Source organism: Aquarana catesbeiana, linkage group LG10 (assembly GCF_042186555.1).
Source record: "Aquarana catesbeiana isolate 2022-GZ linkage group LG10, ASM4218655v1, whole genome shotgun sequence".
NCBI classification, from domain to species: Eukaryota; Metazoa; Chordata; class Amphibia; order Anura; family Ranidae; genus Aquarana; species Aquarana catesbeiana.
In genome coordinates, this window is record NC_133333.1 from 214619763 (window position 1) to 214638175 (window position 18413).

Genomic DNA, 18413 nt, shown 5'->3' on the forward strand with positions numbered 1-18413 from the left:
CCCAGCGAGGTCTGTAAGGTCAGTGTACTCTGCTAATGACCATCGTTCTACACCGAACAATCCCTTTCCAACCTCTCCAGGCAGATTGATTCCAGCAGATCGGCTCTGTGTGTTCATGACATTGTGCATTCACTGCTTTGACGTTTCTGAGTATAGGTCATCTTTGGTACTCGGTTCGAGTTGTAGTTTTTATTTGTATTTACTAATCCTTTTTTCTAAAGCACAGACGTATATGGAAATGAACAGGACCTTTCACATTTTGAATGGAACTTACATTCTAATGTGCCTAACAAATTCACACAGATGCATCTAGGGATACACACAGAATGCAGAAGATAATTAACCTGCCAGGACGTTTCTGGAATGTGGAGTAAAGTCAGAGTATGGGAGGAAACCAACAACAATATTGGAAAAAGATACAAACTAGTTAGTGTGTCATTGTTCTGTTCTGTGACCTCCAATTGCCAGTGTGTCATTATTCTGGGACCACCAAGTATCAGTGTGTCTTTCTTTCTTCCCAGAACAATGACACGCTGACAAGTGGCGGTCCACCACTTTCACTAATCTGGGACCTCCCATTGCCAGTGTGTCATTATTCTGGGACCCCCAAGTGTCAGTTTGTCTTTCTTCTGGGACCACCAATAGTCAGTGTGTCATTGTTTTGGGACACCAAAGTGTCAGTGTGTCTTTGTTCTGAGACCCCCGAGTGGCAGTGTGTCATCATTGTTCTGATACCCCCAGGTATCAGTGTGCCTTTTTTCTGGGACCCTCAAGTGTCATTGTGTCTTTGTTCTGGGACCCCCAAATATCAGGGTGTCATAGTTAATAAGACCCCCATGTGTCAGTTTGTCTTTGTTCTAGGACCCCTAAGTGTTAGTGTCATTGTACTGTGACCTCCAACTGTCAGTGTGTTCTGAGACCCCCAAGTGTCATTGCATCATTGTTCTAGGACGCTGAAGTGTCAATGTTTCATTGTTCTAGGACCTTGAAAGGTCAGTGGGTCATTGTTCTAGGACCCCCGAGTGTCAGAATTATTGTGAGACCCCCCAAGTGACAGAATTATTGTTAGACCCCCAAATGTCAGTTTCATTGTATTTGATCTCCAAATGTCAGTTTGTCATTGTTCTGAAACCCCTAAGTGTCAATGTGTCATTGTTAAGGACTCTCAAAGGTCAGTGTCTCATTATTCTAGGGTCCCTTAAGTGTCAGTGGGTCATTGTTCTAGGGTCCCCAAATGTCAATGGGTCATTGTTCTGGGAACCGATAACACATAGTTCCTAGAATAAGAAATTGCTCATTTTCTGGGCTTTCAAAACAGTTTGTGGGACTGCAGTTGGCACCCTGACATGCAGGCTGTTATGGGAAATACAGGTTGATTCATCGAGTACGTCATGTCTCACCACTGGGCCCTGTAAATAAGAATTTTGACATGAAAATGTTACTTTTTGGTCTGCGACAAAAATATTTTATGATGACAACAAAGAATGAAATGTAAAACCATCCGGAGGGGGGAGGAGGTGGTGGTGCTAAAATAGAAAATACTGTGCGACGTGCGAGTGCCATGTAATGGGAGCCGTCATCACAGGAAGAGCTTAATCAAAGCCCTTCAAAAGATGAAACCCAACAAAGGCAAACTTTTCTCTTAACAGAAGTATATTTATATGTTTATACGGGAGAGATCAGGAGCCAAGCTGACTGGAATGTTAAACACACGTTAGGACGGATTGTGATACGCAGGGTAGATCGGATAGGACATTGGCCGTGTCCTGTGCACAGATGACAGGAGTGCCAGTGTCCTCATTGTGACTCGATCATTTGTATCATAGAGGTCACACATAAAACACTTTTCAAATGCAGAATGGATGAGAGATTATCTAGAACGCTTTATAAATTCTGTCCTAATTTGTCACCTCTGGGCCTGACAGGGAGCCTCCTGATACCTGCCGTCCACAGCCAGACAGGTCACCTTTCTAGTCTGAGAATTGCCATTATTTTCCTTCCCTGTCGGGAGAGACTTGCAGTATAGCAGAGGCAAGTAATGACATAAAAGATTGTGATTTATGTTGATAAAGTTTGGGAATGGAAGCTTGGTAAGTGGTAATAGTAGCTGGAAATGAGAAAATTTGCATTGCCGTAGTCAGTAACAACATAAATCCCCTCTACAACCTTTCAACATGAGACCCCTCTTAAACATGCCCAGGAAACCTAGTGTGCCTTCAGGTACACATGGAAACTACAGCCACAGGACTTCGACCATAATGTGCTGCTAAAAGCCAACGAAGAACTATGATCATTATTTTAATCTGAATGCTATTAAGGAGCCTACAGCGGATGTAGAGAGAAAGTTGCCTGCAAATCCAGTGGCTCAGCAGTCACCTAGATCACAAAATTACTGGCAGAAAAGCAAGCAGCGAGTGACTTCATACCTCCCATTACATTTTCCAGCTATTTTATATATTATGGTGCTCATCTTTGAACCCAATCTCTAACTATTATGCCTTTTTTACAGTGTCTGAAACTGTACCCCATATTGCTAGTAGTAGTTGGTCATATTCGACTGGATTTGTTCTGTAATGTTAAAGTGATTGTAAATGATCAACCCATTCAGTTTAACCACTTTTACTGTGGATAGGCGGCACGGGCAGGCTCATCAAGGTAACCCTATATTGTTAAACGTATTGGGACACTTGCCTTTACACAGACATGAACTTTAATGGCATCCCAGTCTTAGTCCGTAGGGTACAATATTGAGTTGGCCCACCCTTTGCAACTATAACAACTTCAACTCTTCTGGGAAGGCTGTCCACAAGGTTTAGGAGTGTGTCTATGGGAATGTTTGACCATTCTTCCAAAAGCGCATTTGTGAGGTCAGGCAATGATGTGGACGAGATGGCCTGGCTCGCAGTCTCCACTAATTCATCCCAAAGGTGTTCTATCGATTGAGGTCCGGACTGTGTGCAGGCCAGTTAAGTTTCTCCACCCCAAACTCGCTCAACCATGTCTTTATGGACCTTGCTTTGTGCACTGGTCCAAATCATTTGGTGGAGGATGGGATTATGGTGTGGGGTTGTTTTTCAGGGGTTGGGCTTGGCCCCTTAGTTCCAGTGAAGGGAACTCTTAAGGCCTCAGCATACCAAGACATTTTGGACAATTTCATGCTTCCAACTTTGTGGGAAGTTTGGGAATGGCCCCTTCCTGTTCCAACATGACTGCGCACCAGTGCACAAAGCTTTAACAGCAATGTCACTCTGGTAACACTGAACTAAAAGTATGTAAAACAAAATATATATAAAAAAAGAAAAAAAATGTTAAAAGGTAACAAATGTTTACAAAATTGAATAAAAATGTTTTTATTTATATTTGTTTTTTTACATACTGTCACCAGCCACTATCCAGGAATACCACCATACTCGTCATATAATGATGCTGTACTGCACTGGTGACAATGTGTAAAATAAAAATGTGAAGAAAAATTTCTTTCTTAAAAAAATTGGACAGCTTTAAAAAACTCAACATGCATGCTTTCCAAAAGGGGGTAATTTGGGATATTTGTACTGTCCTGGCATTTTAAGGGCCTCACAAAATGAGATAGGCCATCAGTACATCAGAACTTATCAATTTTCAAATATACTGTACATACAAATAAATACTTGCCTACTGGGCAGTTAAACTCCCTTCCTGCCCAAGCCAATTTTCAGCTTTCAGCGCTGTCGCACTTTGAGTGACAGTTTCGCTGTCATGCAACACTGTACCGAAATTAAATTTTTATCATTTTTTTTCACACTAATAGAGCATTCTTTTACTGGTATTTAATCACTGCTGGGTTTTAAATTTTTTGCTAAAAAAACAAAAAAAAGACCAAAAATATTGGAAAAAAAAAAACAGTTCCATAGTTTGTTATAAAATTTTGAAAACAGGTAATTTTTCTCCTTCATTGATGTGCGCTGATGCAGCTGCACCGATGGGCACTGATGAGGTGGCACTGATCATAGGCACTGATGGGCGGCACTGATAGGTGGCACTGAAGGGCACTGATAGGCGGCACTGATAGGTGGCACTGATGGGCACTGGTAGGTGACACTGATTGGTGGCATTAATGATGAGGCACTGGTGGGCATTGATAGGTGGCACAGGTAGGCATTGATAGGTGGCACTGGTGGTCAAAGGTAGGTGGTACTGGTGAGCACTGGCAGGTGGCACTGGTGGGCACAGACAAGGCACTGGTGGCTCTCTGTGTGAGAGACCGATGTCCCTCTGACAGAAGCCAGTGATCTGCTTTTTTTTCCCCTCATGCTGTCAGCGTGAGGGAAGAAAAAAACCTGATTACTGATCTTCTGTCTACATCACGTGATCAGCTGTCATTGGCTGACAGCTGATCACGTGATAAGGAGCCGGAATCGGCCCTTTACTCCGACCTGTGATCAGCCGAGTCTCATAGACTCGGTGATCACAGAGCGCGCCACGTGCACCCCTGCAGGGACGCGCTGGTGCTCCTGCAGGGGTGTCCCTCGCTGGTGCTCCTGGCTCCTCCCGAGTGCCCCCAGAGTAAGCATCTTGCTATAGGAGCACCCGAGCTGAGCCGCTGCTCTGTGTGCCCATTCACATATGAAGCCGTGGCTAGTCCCCGCCCCCTCCATACCCTGATTGGCTCACTGACCGCCATTGGCTCCCACTGCTGCCAAAAGCCAATCAGGAGTGCGAGTCCCCAGAGAGGAAGGACATCACTGGATCGAGATGGGCTCTCAGGTAAATATTAGGGTGTGCTGGGGGGCTACTGCACACAGAAGGTTTTTTTACCTTCATGCATACAATGCATGAAGGTAAAAAAACCTTGTGTCTTTACAACTACAGGGAGTGGCCTGGAGGTGACGACATCACGCACGCCTAGCCGCTACCCAGCGGTCGTGTATGAGCCAAAAGCTTGCTGGAAGTCCTATCCATTTTGTAACCATGCTGTACATAAGCCATGTGGAGGTACTTTTTTTACTACTGTTACAAAAAGTTTGAACACTTGATGGGCTTCACTATGGCAGTCTATTCTTTTTAAATTTTCGAGTCACATATTGGGATCTGTTGCTGATTGACCATCGCTCCTCAATGGATGATTAGCTCTCCATGTTATATCTTGGACGTATTTGACCATTATAATTTATTTTCCTACATATACGGTGCGAGAGGGTGTTGTTGGTGGTGGATCCCCTTTTCATTTGTATTGCACAGTGCACTTTTTGGATGGTTGATTTAACCCACCTAAGGAGTGTTCACCATTTATGAACTTGTACACACGATCGGACTTTCCGCCAACAAAACCGTGGAATTTTGTCCGAAGGATGTTGGCTCAAACTTGTCTTGCATACACACGGTCACACAAATGTTGGCCAACAATTACAAACGTAGTCATGTACTAGATGTACTACATGGTTTTTCAGCTCTTTAGCGCCACCCTTTGGGCTCCTTCTGCTAATTTCGTGTTAGTCGAAGTTTGCTCGTCTCTGAACAGCTGTTCATCAACCAGACATGCTGCGGAATCGGAGGAGATAACGCGTTACTTATTGGCCTTGGAGTTATTGCTTTGACATTATTTTTTTGGTTGAATAATGATTTGATTTTGGTAAATTTTCTATATTTTTGGATGCATAGATTGCACTTTTTGGTTAAGTTCTATTGGCAGATAGCATGTCTAATTTTTTTTTTTTTTTTTTATGCACAATAAAAAATTGTGGAGAATAATACTTGGCTATGTGTTTTACTTCAAATTACAGTTTGGGAGTAGGCAGTTACATTTTAAAAAATACAATGTAAAATTGACAAGGAACACCAACATAGTTGTATCTTTTTTCTTAAAAACTATGGGATAATGGTATTGTGGTAACTTGCACAAATAATAAAAAAAAAACAATAATATTATTCTTGATATCACTAAAAAAAAAAGCCTTTGAAAATTTGTTTGCAATAACTCCATCTGTATCACCAGCAAAGCAGCTTCATTATTATCCCAATAAAGAAGAAGAGAATATGCGCTGCATTTGGAGATTTCATAATTTGCCGCGTCACGAATGTTAATTCTCCATTACGAACGCTAGTTTACAAGACCGGCCGCTTCTGCTTCCGAGCATGCTTGTTTGTACTTTGGACTTTTGTCTGACGGACTTGTGTACACACGATCTGAAAGTCCAACAACAGACATTTGTTGGCGGAAAATTTGAGAACCTGCTAGCCAACATTTGTTGGCGGAAAGTCTGACAACAATTGTCCGATGGAGCATACACACGGTCGGATTGTCAGCCAACAACCTCACATCCAACATTTCCCGTCAGAAAGTCCGATTGTGTGTACGGGGCTTTACAGATTGATCTGTATTTGTGTTCTCTCACATGTTGTTCATATGCACAGTATATTCACGCATGTTTGTAGGTTATATGATTTTCCATGCATTTGTAAGGATGATATTCAAGCACTAATTGCACGTTTGCACTTTATTATTTTCCATTTTTGTTGTTCTGTTTATTTTCTAGCGCTGCTTATATAATTTGTTTGTTTTGATCACTAGCTGGTATCACAGTTAATTAAGTGGCTGCTGCTATCTTGTGTTATATGACCAAATGCTGTTTTTTTACATTCTTTTTAAGAGCGAGAAATTGGCTGAAGAAAACACAGTAATCTGGCAAACGGGGAGTGTAGAGACATTGCTTAAATCAGGAAGTTCAGGGGGGGGGGGGGGGGGAGCAAAGGGTTTAAAGTTCAAGAGAAAAGAGGTTCAATTCAGGATCATTTAAGGAATTGTCCAGGGAGCTGTCCAGCATCTCAGGTGGCTCATCAGCGATAAGAGTTACTTCCAGACACAGCTGAGGTCCAGGCCCTGACACTGACTGCCCTGTCACTACATACTGCTCAATGACTGACCTGCCACTACATACTGCTCATTGACCACTGTGCCACTACATACTGCTCATTGACCACTGTGCCACTACATACTGCTCATTGACCACTGTGCCACTACATACTGCTCATTGACCACTGTGCCACTACATACTGCTCATTGACCACTGTGCCACTACATACTGCTCATTGACCACCCTGCTGCTACATACCGGCCTACCCTGTCACTACATACTACTCACCAACTGCCCCACCACTGTATACTGCACACTGACTGCCCTGCCACTACACACTGTTCACTGACTGTCCCGCTATTTCTTAGCGTCCTGCACTTACAGGTGGGGTCTACTGTGCCCGTGAATGTGGGGTAACACTAGCGCAAAGCACTCTCATTAATGCCCAGGACCAGGAGGAGACTGTGGTCATGTGAATGATCAAACATTAAGGCAATTTCTTGACAGTGTGTAGCAATTAATGTGCAGAGTTCCTTTGAAAAGCGACTTGTCTCATGTCACTACACACTGTAACTTGTACCTGGCATTAGTAGGGACGTGCTGAGCCTGCGCCCACTCCACCAGTCCAGTGTACCTCCGTTACCTCACTCCCAGTAACAGGAAGGGTCCCGCCGAGCACATAGAGCAGACCTCATGCATGCGCTTACTTAAATGTCTTTCCTGTACCATGTGACCAGGTCATTGATCTCTGCAACCTAAGTCGACTCCCAGTTACAATGGAAAATGGACTGCTGGGGGGAACGCCAGAACTGCAACCCCCTTGTTACCGGAAGACCTGTCACCTTTCCAGGTACCACGCCTAAGAACTGGTCACTTATAGCTTGTTCCTTCGCTTGGTTGCCCATCGCAACTACGCGACTCTTCCTTGTCTTGGCGAGTTAATCTTTTGTAGCAGTGTTACTTCATACCCCATAGTGTAAATACAGACCCAGGTTCTTTGGAATATGCCAGAACCAACATACACAACTTCATACCAGGCTCATAACGGTTTAGATAACTTTACTGTAGAAAGGCATCATGGCAATACAACATGAATAATGTCCTTTCCCTAATCCTAATCCTAATCCTAATCCTAACTAACATGATGTAGTGGCCCAGGCATACAGTACCTCCATAAGGTGAGAGTCCATATAGGTACTGTCCATGACTTGGATGCTGTCCGTGGCTTACAGTGTCTTCACATCTTCTTCTCAGCGGGACTCTACGGCAGTCCCTGATGGGCGATTACCACTGCAATTTCTACTCCTTTCTACCTTTTGTCTTGTACAAAAATCCTCTCCTTGTACTCACACCCTCGGCTTTTGTATCGGGTTATAACAGCATCAAAGGCTAATGCATTTAAGGGCTCATTTACACCTGCTTTGCTCTTTAAAGAGTGATTCACACTTGACTTGCTTTTCAGACAGCATTAAACAGGTGGTGAGGGGGTGTTGTATCGCCTCCTTACTGCCTGCTTTAACCTGCTAAATACCATGCACCGGTGTGCATTATGTGCTTTTGCGGGGCAGTTGCAGCCCAGCCCTGCTCACTTAAATGCAACGAGGGTACAATTCCTAGCAAAGCATTACCATCGCAGCATGTGTACACCCCGGTCCCTGTCACTGGCTGGGGGGCGGTTGTGGGGCAGTAAAAACCTTGTCTCAAATGCGGCGTTTTACTGCTTCCCAATTGCAAGTGTAAACAAACCTAAGGCCCCTTTCACACGAACGGACCGTTCAGGTCCGCCTGTCGGTTTTGTCGGCGGACCTAAACGGGCGCTCCATGTAAGGCTATGGAGCAACGGATGTCAGCAGGGACATGTCCGCTGATATCCGACCCGGTCCGATCCACCAAAGTCCTTGGATGGCCCTTCGTTCACATCCATCCCTGGCGGATCGGATCGAGTGAGATCTGACAAACGGACATGCTGTCTGTTTTTGTCCGATCTCTCCATAGCAACCAGCGGTGCTCGACAAGCCCCTCCCCGTTCAGTGAGTAGAGAGAGACCTGTCATCCGCCGGCTCAGCGGAGATCATCGGAGAGATCTCCCGCTGAGCCGGCAGACAGAGGCGGACTCCAAGGCAGCGGATCTCCCTCGTTTGAATGAGGCTTAGGTTTACAAACTATTCCCAGATACAGTATTTTCCAAACATGCACTTATTTAATGATGAGATCATTTAAATTAAGAGGCTGATATCCACACAGTATGCTTATAAAAGTCTTCTAATTCCTTGCATATCCAGGTATCTCAATGGCAATTTCAGTATTTTCAATGTGTCTTACACAGTTCATATTTGTTATTTTATTAGATGTAAGTAATACACAGTGTGCTGATAAACAACACTTAAGACACATGAATCATTGTGTTTATTGAAGCTGAGTACCTCTCCAGTGTGCAGGGCTTCACTCTCGAAGGACGCGAGGCTCTGCGGCGGTCTAAAATCGCTTTCCGCTATTCAGTAATTAACAGAATTTTACATTTTAAAAGTAAACACTTTTCTAGAGACCTTATGTATAATACTATGTGCATTCTGAGCACGTACAATTAAGTTGTTGAGCATAGACCTGTGGATGCACTCACTAAAAAAACTAAAAACGTGAACATGATATTCTTCTAAGCTTTCTTGTTAATAACATTTTTAATGAGAAAACATTTCCAGCCCTCATGCATGGCAGTGACAGAAAGTTGAACCCCAGCCTTCCCTTAAGTTTTACCCAGTTGTACAGACTTCTCTCCCATACCTCCCAACTTTTGAACTTGAGAATGAGGGACATTTCAGCTTGAGAGTGACCTGCGGAACACTATCACCACCGCAACAAAAAGTGGGAGGGGCTGAAGGCTGTGGTTAAACAAAACCATGGCTTCTTTGTACCTATAAAATTTGCTTTAATTGCTGAGCCACAGGCTGGAGTCTCAGGGATACATATAAACCTCAACACAATCATTTTAGAATATATACTGAAAAATGAGAGTTTTAAATAGAGGATTATAAAGGACCTGAGGAACCTGAGATGGAGCCAAAGAATAAGTACTGCAGTAAGTGCAGAAATATGCATCATAACACTTGGGGCTCATTCACATCAGTGGGGGTTGGGGTGGACAAACCGTGGCTCAACCACAGGGTTTTACTACCTCACCAAGTGCTCCCCCTTTAGCTGCAGAGGCAGCAGCCGAGGCTGTACATATGGTGCATCTGCGATGCTTTGCTCCGTGGCTGCAGCAGGGATTATAAACCCCATGACGCATTGGCGGGCACTACTGCCCACCAACCGTGACCCATTGAAGTAAATGGGGGTGCTCTGCAAAGCACTACTTTTACAAATCGTACCACACCAAACTGCATAGCACTGCAGTACCATGTGGTTTGGTGGCCACAAACGCTGTCATTAACAATTAGGGGCACCTGCGTGCGTTTCACAAGGGCAGCATGGTTGCATGCAGTGCGAGAAATGCACACGGAATGCCCCTTTCCTCCACTGTGTTCCAGTGTGAACCAACCCTTAGAGAGAGAGAGAGGGAAGAATCACTATGGTATATGGAAGAATTGAAGGATGGATCACCATGGTACTTGGAAGGGAAGAAGGAGGCAAATAAAAAGACCCTAAACCTGTTCCCTATTTTGTAGACGCTATAACAGGTACTTGCGGTTGGCAGTCAGGCAGAGTGGTTCAGTGACAGTCCAAGTACAAGCCAGGTAAGGTATAGAATAGTTGGGGCCAATCCATAGTCAAAAGGCAGGCAGAGTTCAGAAAATAGTTGACATTTGAACCAAGGTCGTCAATGAGGGATCCAATCTAGGAGAGCAGGACAGACAAACAGGGAGCTTGGGACACATATTACACACGCTATCACAAGCATGAGACTGCAGGCTTGGCTGACTTAAATCAGGCTTGCTCTCCACCCTGAGACTGACCGCATCAATCACCTTGCATGTGGACAGGCAGAGAGAATATATCACAACCAAAACCAGGAAGCTGGAAAAAGACTAGCAGCTGTCAAAGAACAGTAGCATTCACACGCTCCTGACAGATATTAGGGCTCATACTGGATACAACACATGAAAAACGTGGAAATAGATCAGTGCCTCTAGCTCTGGGGTCACCCCAGAAAACATTTATTCACATTCATCAAATATGCTGCTATTGCTGTGCCCTCCTTCTGAAAATAGTTTTTGATTGGTTATCATGGTCCAAAGGCAGTAATATTTGTGACAAAGAGAATTTCCTGAAGGAGCTAGGTAGTTGCACCCCCTTTAATGTGGTCATTATAGCCTATCTCCTAGGAATTATTGATAAATGAAAAGTTATGCACCTGGGAGGTAAAAACATGCACATATAACAATGACCCATTTGGGAGGTGCTGGAAATGTTGGGTTCTCCTACTGTTCCCTGTGATAATCCATCCTGTAACACAGGGGTATCCAACCTATTGACCTTCCTGGACCACATTGGAAGAAGAGGAATTAATAAAAATAAGATAAGAGGATTGGATTTCAACTAAAGTAATACCTCGGTTTGCGAGTAACGTGGTATACAAGCATTTTGAAAGACGAGAAACATTTTTTTTACATTTTGACTTGATATCCGAGAGCTGAATTGATATACGAGCAGTACAAACTAATGTAGTAAAGCCGCTGGTGTATGAAGTACTGTATGTGGCCAGAGGTCTGGGGGTGCTGGTGGTTCCCAGCGCTTTGTGGAGAACTCAGAGACGCTCAGTGACACTCCCAGCTGGGTAGGGTGGGCGTAACGTGCGTCGGAGCACCAAAATTGTCAACAGTTCCCAAGTGTCTCCAAGCGTCTCCGAGTTCTCCAGGAAGCGATGGGAACCACCAGAGCCCTCGCACCTCTGGCCACATACAGTACTGCATACACCAGCGGTGGTTGTGGAACTAATCATCTGAGTTTCCATTATTTCTCATTTGGAAACTCGATTTGATATATGAGTGCTTTGGATTACAAGCATGCTTCTGGAACGAATTCTGCTCATAATTCAAGGTATTACTGTATATATGTGCTGAGCGGGGAGGTTTTGGGCAGGGGGCTTTGGGGGGATGCAGCCCATTCCAGCACCACCCTAGATTATTATAGCCATGTGGCATTTACTTGCCTGGCGCTATCAGGAGTTCCTGCCTTTGCTGCTGCAAATGCTATTACAAACTCAGCAGCCCTGGCATCCCTCCAGAGGTGCCCGGATTGTCATTGCCGGCCGCCGCGGCTGCTTTGCTTGCACGGCATCCCTCCATACGTGCATGTGGCTAGCTTGCCCCTGTCAACTTGTGTGGCTTTTATGCTTTCACGGCTTTCCTACAGACATGCCCGAGCCGCATGCTGAACTCTCTTGGGCCCCATGAGACACACGAGCCACTGGTTGTACACCCCTGCTGTAACCCCTGCTGTAACAGGACCCAACTGTATACAGACACATCAATAGCGATATGGTGCCATGGTCGACCGAACAAGTTGAGTGCATGTGCTCAGCGTCATATCCAGAGGTTGTCTTTGGGAAATAGATGTATGAGCGCTGCCAGCATTGCTGCAGAGGTTGAGTCAGCCTGTCAGTGCTCAGACCATACACCACACACTGCATCAATGTGGTCTGCATGGGTATCATCTCAGAAGGAAGGCTTTTCTAAAGATGCACAAGAAAGCCCACAAATAGTTTTCTGAAGATGAGCAGACTAAGGACATGGATTACTGGAACCATGTCCTGTGATCTGATGAGACCAAGATAAGCATGTGTGGTGGCAACCAGGTGAGGAGTACAAAGACAAGTGTGTCTTGCCTACAGTCAAGCATGGTGGTGGGAGTGTCATGGTCTGGGGCTGCATGAGTGCTGCTGGCACTGGGGAGGTACAGTTCATTGATGGAACCATGAATGCCAACATGTACTGTGACATACTGAAGCAGAGCATGATCCCCTCTCTTCGGTGACTGGGCGGCAGGGCAGTATTCCAACATGATATTGACCCAAACACACCTCCAAGAAGACTACTGCCTTGCTAAAGAAGCTGAGGGTAAAGGTGATGGACTGGCCAAGCATATCTCCAGACCTAAACCCTATTGAGCATCTGTGGGGCATCCTCAAACGGAGGGTGGAGGAGCGCAAGGTCTCTAACATCCACCAGCTCTGTGATGTCGTCCTGGAGGAGTGGAAGAGGACTCCAGTGGCAACCCGTGAAGCTCTTGTGAACTCCATGCCCAAGAGGGTTAAGGCAGTGCTGGAAAATAATGGTGGCCACACAAAATATTGACACTTTGGCCCCAATTTGGACACTTTAACTTATTGGTGTACTCACTTTTGTTGCCAGCAGTTTAGACATTAATGGCTGTGTGTTGAGTTATTTTGAGGGGACAGCAAATTTACACTGTTATACAAGCTGTACACTCACTACTTTACATTGTAGCAAAGTGTCATTTCTTCAGTGTTGTCACATGAAAAGATAGAAGAAAATATTTACAAAAATGTGAGAGGTGTACTCACTTTTGTGAGATACTGTAGCTACAATTGCGAGGGTCCTTTGGACAGTAAGTATTCACCCTTTAGATCTTCTTTAATTTGACCTGGTCATTTTCTCTTGCAATCCTCCCTATAACAGCATTCACACCAGGGGAAGGGAAAAGTCAAACAAGGAGCTAATTGGTTATACTGCAGCACAAGAAGTATTCTGATAGGAGGAAAGAACCGAGTTGTACAGAGATGAGCTCACCAGTGTGCTGCTGTTTCTTACACTGTCCAATCACAGGCTGGGGGAGGGACAAGATCTGTAAGTGTTATTGATATGCAGCAGAGAAAAAAAATCACTGCTAGATAGGGCTGTGCTGTGTACCAGAGCTGTATACATCTCAGGAGTGAATAGAGAGAAATATAAATCCTTTGGGAAGTTAAACCACTCTTCTATATCTACTGTATTTCATTTATGTATTGAGCCATTTGCCTGGAGTGGAACTTTAACCTCTGCATTCGGAAAGGCTAAGTAAGAGCTGTGAAAATATGGAATAGGCTTTTAAAGGAGATAGTTCTAGCCAGCAAAGTTGATTGTTAAAAAAAAAGGGGGGGGTGGTGGATTTGTTTCTAAATGCACAGAATAGAAATGTCTATTAATATTTATAAGTAACAACACCATAGATTGTTGATCCAGGGAATATGCAATTGCCTTAGGTTATCACAAAGGTATTTTCCCCGTTGGAGCAAAGTAGACCAAGCTTTATAAGGGCTGCTTCACATTGCCAGCAGTTGTGGTGCACGTTAGCTACACTTATTAATAGACCAGGGGTAGTGAATTACAATTCAAGGAGGTCTGGTCACTAAAAAAAATTTCCGGCTGAGGTTCGAATCACAAGTCTGTACCATGAAAAATTGTACGCATCTTCTTTCCTTTTTTTGACGCATGCCATGCTCTCTGACGCTTTTCTTACTGTTTCCTCCACACACCGTGGTAATACTCTGTGAATGTAAATATCCCCAATAGTGTTCCCCCTACATCAGGTGCCCCCACCAGAGTAATTCATTAAATTGGGTGCCGCATCAGACTACCCCCATAAATCAGTTGTCCCCATCAGAGTGCCCCCTTACATCAGGTATTCCCATCAGAGTGCCCCCTTACATCAGGTATTCCCATCAGAATGCCCACTTAAATCAGGTTTCTTTATCAGAAGGCTCCCTTACATTTGGTGTCTCCCATCAGTGTGCCCCCCTACATCATTTGTCCCCATCAGAGTGCCCCCTTACATTAAGTGCTGTCATCAGAGTGCCCCTTTACATCAGGTGTCCCCATGAGAGTGTCCCCTTACATCAGGTGTCCCCATGAGAGTGCCCCTTTACATCAGGTGTCCCCATGAGATTGCCCCTTTACATCAGGTGTCCCCATGAGATTGCCCCTTTACATCAGGTGTCCCCATGAGAGTGCCCCTTTACATCAGGTGTCCCCATCACAGTGCCACAATACATCAGGTGTTCCCATCAGAGTGCTGTTCCCATCAGAGTTCCCTCCTTACATCAGGTGTCCCCATCACATCAGAGTGCCCCCTTAACATAACATATGCCCGTCAGCGTGCCCTACTAACACCGCGGGCTGCCATTTAATGACGGCTGCAATAGACTTTTATTATGTCCTGTGGTTTTGACACTTTACTGAAAGCGCACCAAAAGTTCTGAATGAAGCCGTCCTATGGGTTTTTTGCTTTCCTCTGGATCAACTTTGCGTTTAGGGTTCTACATATAAAGATTATTAATGTATTAATCTTTCTATTGGTTGAACATTATGGATATCTTTTTTCAACCCATGTAACTCATACGATTGTAGGTAATCAGAAAAAAATCAGTAATCTACCACCCACAAATCTGGATCAACTACCAGAATTTGGTTGATTTAAAAATAGAGACTTGGCAATAACTGGACAGCTTAAAGTGTTGCTAAACCCAAAACAGTAAAATCAGTCTGTATATGCAGAATAGCATGCTTGTTATACTCACTGTGGAACTTAAATGGTTAATCCTCTGCATTGTTTAAAAAGGCTCTTTGATCCTCTATGCACAGATCCTCCTCTTTCTGCAGGGTATCTCTGGGCAATTCCATATAAGACATAGTGAGGGTAGTAAAGGTGCACATGCTCAGTTTGGTCTCTATTGCTGGAGAGAACAGTTCCTTGTTGAGCTGAGCTTTTAGGTCACATGATATTGACATCACACATTTGGGCGTGTATACAGATCATAAATGACAGCCCAGTCCCTCCCTCCTCCTCCATGCCAAGTAACTAAAAATGAACACAGTGGGTGGGATGTCACATCTTGATTAATGGATGATCCATCTCCCATAACAGCGCGAGGACGCAGGCTATAGTGGAAATCTCCTCCTAACTGAACACTCAGCACTCAGGCAGACCCTGCAGTTTATCACGTGACCGTGGTATACAGATCAGCCAAAAAGGTATATAGTGGCAGTATTTTAATGTAAAAAGAAGATTTCTAAGCTGTGGGCACTGCAGGGGGGCAGATTAACTATTGTCATATTACTGGGTTTAGCATCACTTTAAGTGTCATTTATTAAGTGAATCAAAAGAATGTTTTTCTTTTCTCTTCTTTGTTTGAAAAAAACCCAAAAAAACCCAATTTCATCAAAAATCGACCCTTCCCAATAGAGCATCAAACATCTTAGTTATTTACTACCATACCTTTATTCTTACTGTTTGATGAAGCAGATATTTATGCAAATACTTCTACCAATGCTTAGTGAACTTTCTTTTGCTTGAACAGACTTTCACACATTTACAGTATAATTAAGAATAATATAATGAGACAAATACTCTGTACGCCAGTGACCCGTGAAGGATCCCCTTTCAGCCACTTGCTCAATATCACTTTCAAGGCTTCCAAGTTTGAAATTGCTATTCGATCTTTATCAGGACCTTAAATATAGTCCAGAAAAAATGCTTTTTCAAAAGGTTTGAGTCAGATTCCCAAACCACTCTAATAATTTGTTCCAGAACTTTCTAATCTTGCCACATGTTTAGAGCATCAAGAGTAGGTCTGGAGACTATGAACCACATTAAGCAACTATTATTTCTTTCCATTGAACGATATGTTGTATCTTCCAATGGAGTTATACACTTTATACCAGGGATGTCCAACCAGTGGCCCGCCTGCCACATGCAGCCCAAGAGAGTTCAGCATGCGGCTCGGACATGTCTGTAGGAACGCCGTGCAAGCAAAAAAGCCACACAGGTTTACATGAGCAAGCTAGGCACATGCATGCGTGGAGGGGCGTCAGGGATACAGCACAAGCATTGCAGCCGCTGTGGCCAACAATGAAAATTCAGGCACCTCTGGAGGGATGCCGGTGCTGCCGAGTTTGTAATAGCAAAGGCATCAGCGAAGGCAGGGACTCCCAATAGCACCAGGCAAGTAAATGCCACATGGTTGTATCTAGGGTGGTGCAGGGGTGGGCCTCCTCCAGATTTCAGTTGCGTCCCCCCTGAATCCCCCTGCCCACAACCTCCTCACACAGCGCATATATAGTTGAAATCCAGTCCCCTTATCTATTATTTTTTTAATTCTAGCATGACTTTCACGCTGCAAAAGAATACGCAACCCTAAAAAAAAGAAAAGTTGCGAATGAAGGAAGATTGTTCAAGGAAAATTATTACACTATATCAGTGATCGTCAATTTGTGATCTGCCTAACCTTTCTGCTCATCAGCTCTTGGTAGTGTATTTTATGTATGACCCAAGACAATTCCTCATCTTCCAATGTAGCCCAGGGAGGTCAAAAGGTTGGACACCCCTGCTCTATACATACATTTTAAAAATAGTTCTCTCAGATCAGTGCTTATGGTAATGCAGTTTATGCCCCCCCACTAGCTCTCTCATGTTCTTTATGTGGAGGAAGACCTTACACCACTGTGTTTTATTCATAGAGATCATCAACGTTCCTATACTATGACTTAAAGTAGAACTAAATGTAGACCCTGGAAGACAAGAAGTGTTTCTTGTTTGGTTTCTCCCGTATGTTTTAGATTACTGCACTACCCTACTGCTGCCACTGGGTGTCTCTAGCACTTAGGGCAATAGTTATGAGCTCTTGACAAATGTTGTACTATTAAGTCTTTATGTCCTCACCTGGCTACAGCTAGTAGCTTCCTGTCAGTGGTGCATGCTGGGGGAGACTATAAAAGCTTGGGGAGTGGCCTGGTGAGCTCTCTCTCCTCCAGGCTGCAGCCTGTAGAGGGTGCATGCAAAGTTTTGTGCTCTGTAGGTGTGAGTCCTATGAGGCCAGCATATAATTCTTTAACCTGCCCAGCTTGGTTGAGTAGGATATGGCTTTCAAGATGGAAGAGCCCAATGGATGTCTGCTGGAGGGGGATTAGTATTCGCTCTCTGAGTATCTTTGAACTCCCTTGAACTAATGGAGTCTGGAAGCCCTTGTTCCTAATGGAGACCTAACACTATCCCTCTCTCCCTGTGACGCTGGAGCAGTAAAACTTTGAAACAACTAAAATGACTGGCACCTTTATTGTGGCCTATGCCCCTGTTAGGGAAATGGACCTTTTTCTATTTAAAATGGTTCTAAAGGAAAATGTTTTTTTTTTTTGTTAACCTTATGAAGTCAATGAAACATTTTTATTCTCCCATGCAGTGGGGCTCTGCCTGCACTGCATGGGTTAACTGCTCGTTTTGTCTAGGGACACAAGGGAAAGCTGTACTTACCTGGTCCTTCAATCCTCCGTAAAACTGCATTACCCCACGTCCAGCAGTGGCCTGTTCCTGCTGTCATCATGTCCAGAGGCGGTCTATGGGCGTGATGATGGCAGGAACAGTTCATTCACAAGACCGCTAGCTTGCGGGGGGGGGGGCAGGAGCGGTAGGGACTGACAGTCAGCAGATTAGATAAGAATACCTCCGCTCCACAATCCCCTAGACGAAAACGAGCAGTTAACCCATGCATTGTGGATACAGCCCCACTGCATGGAAAAATGCACATTTTTCCCGAAGTTCTTCTTTAATGCATTCTCTGTATTAAAGTAGAAGTACACCTTTGGGAGC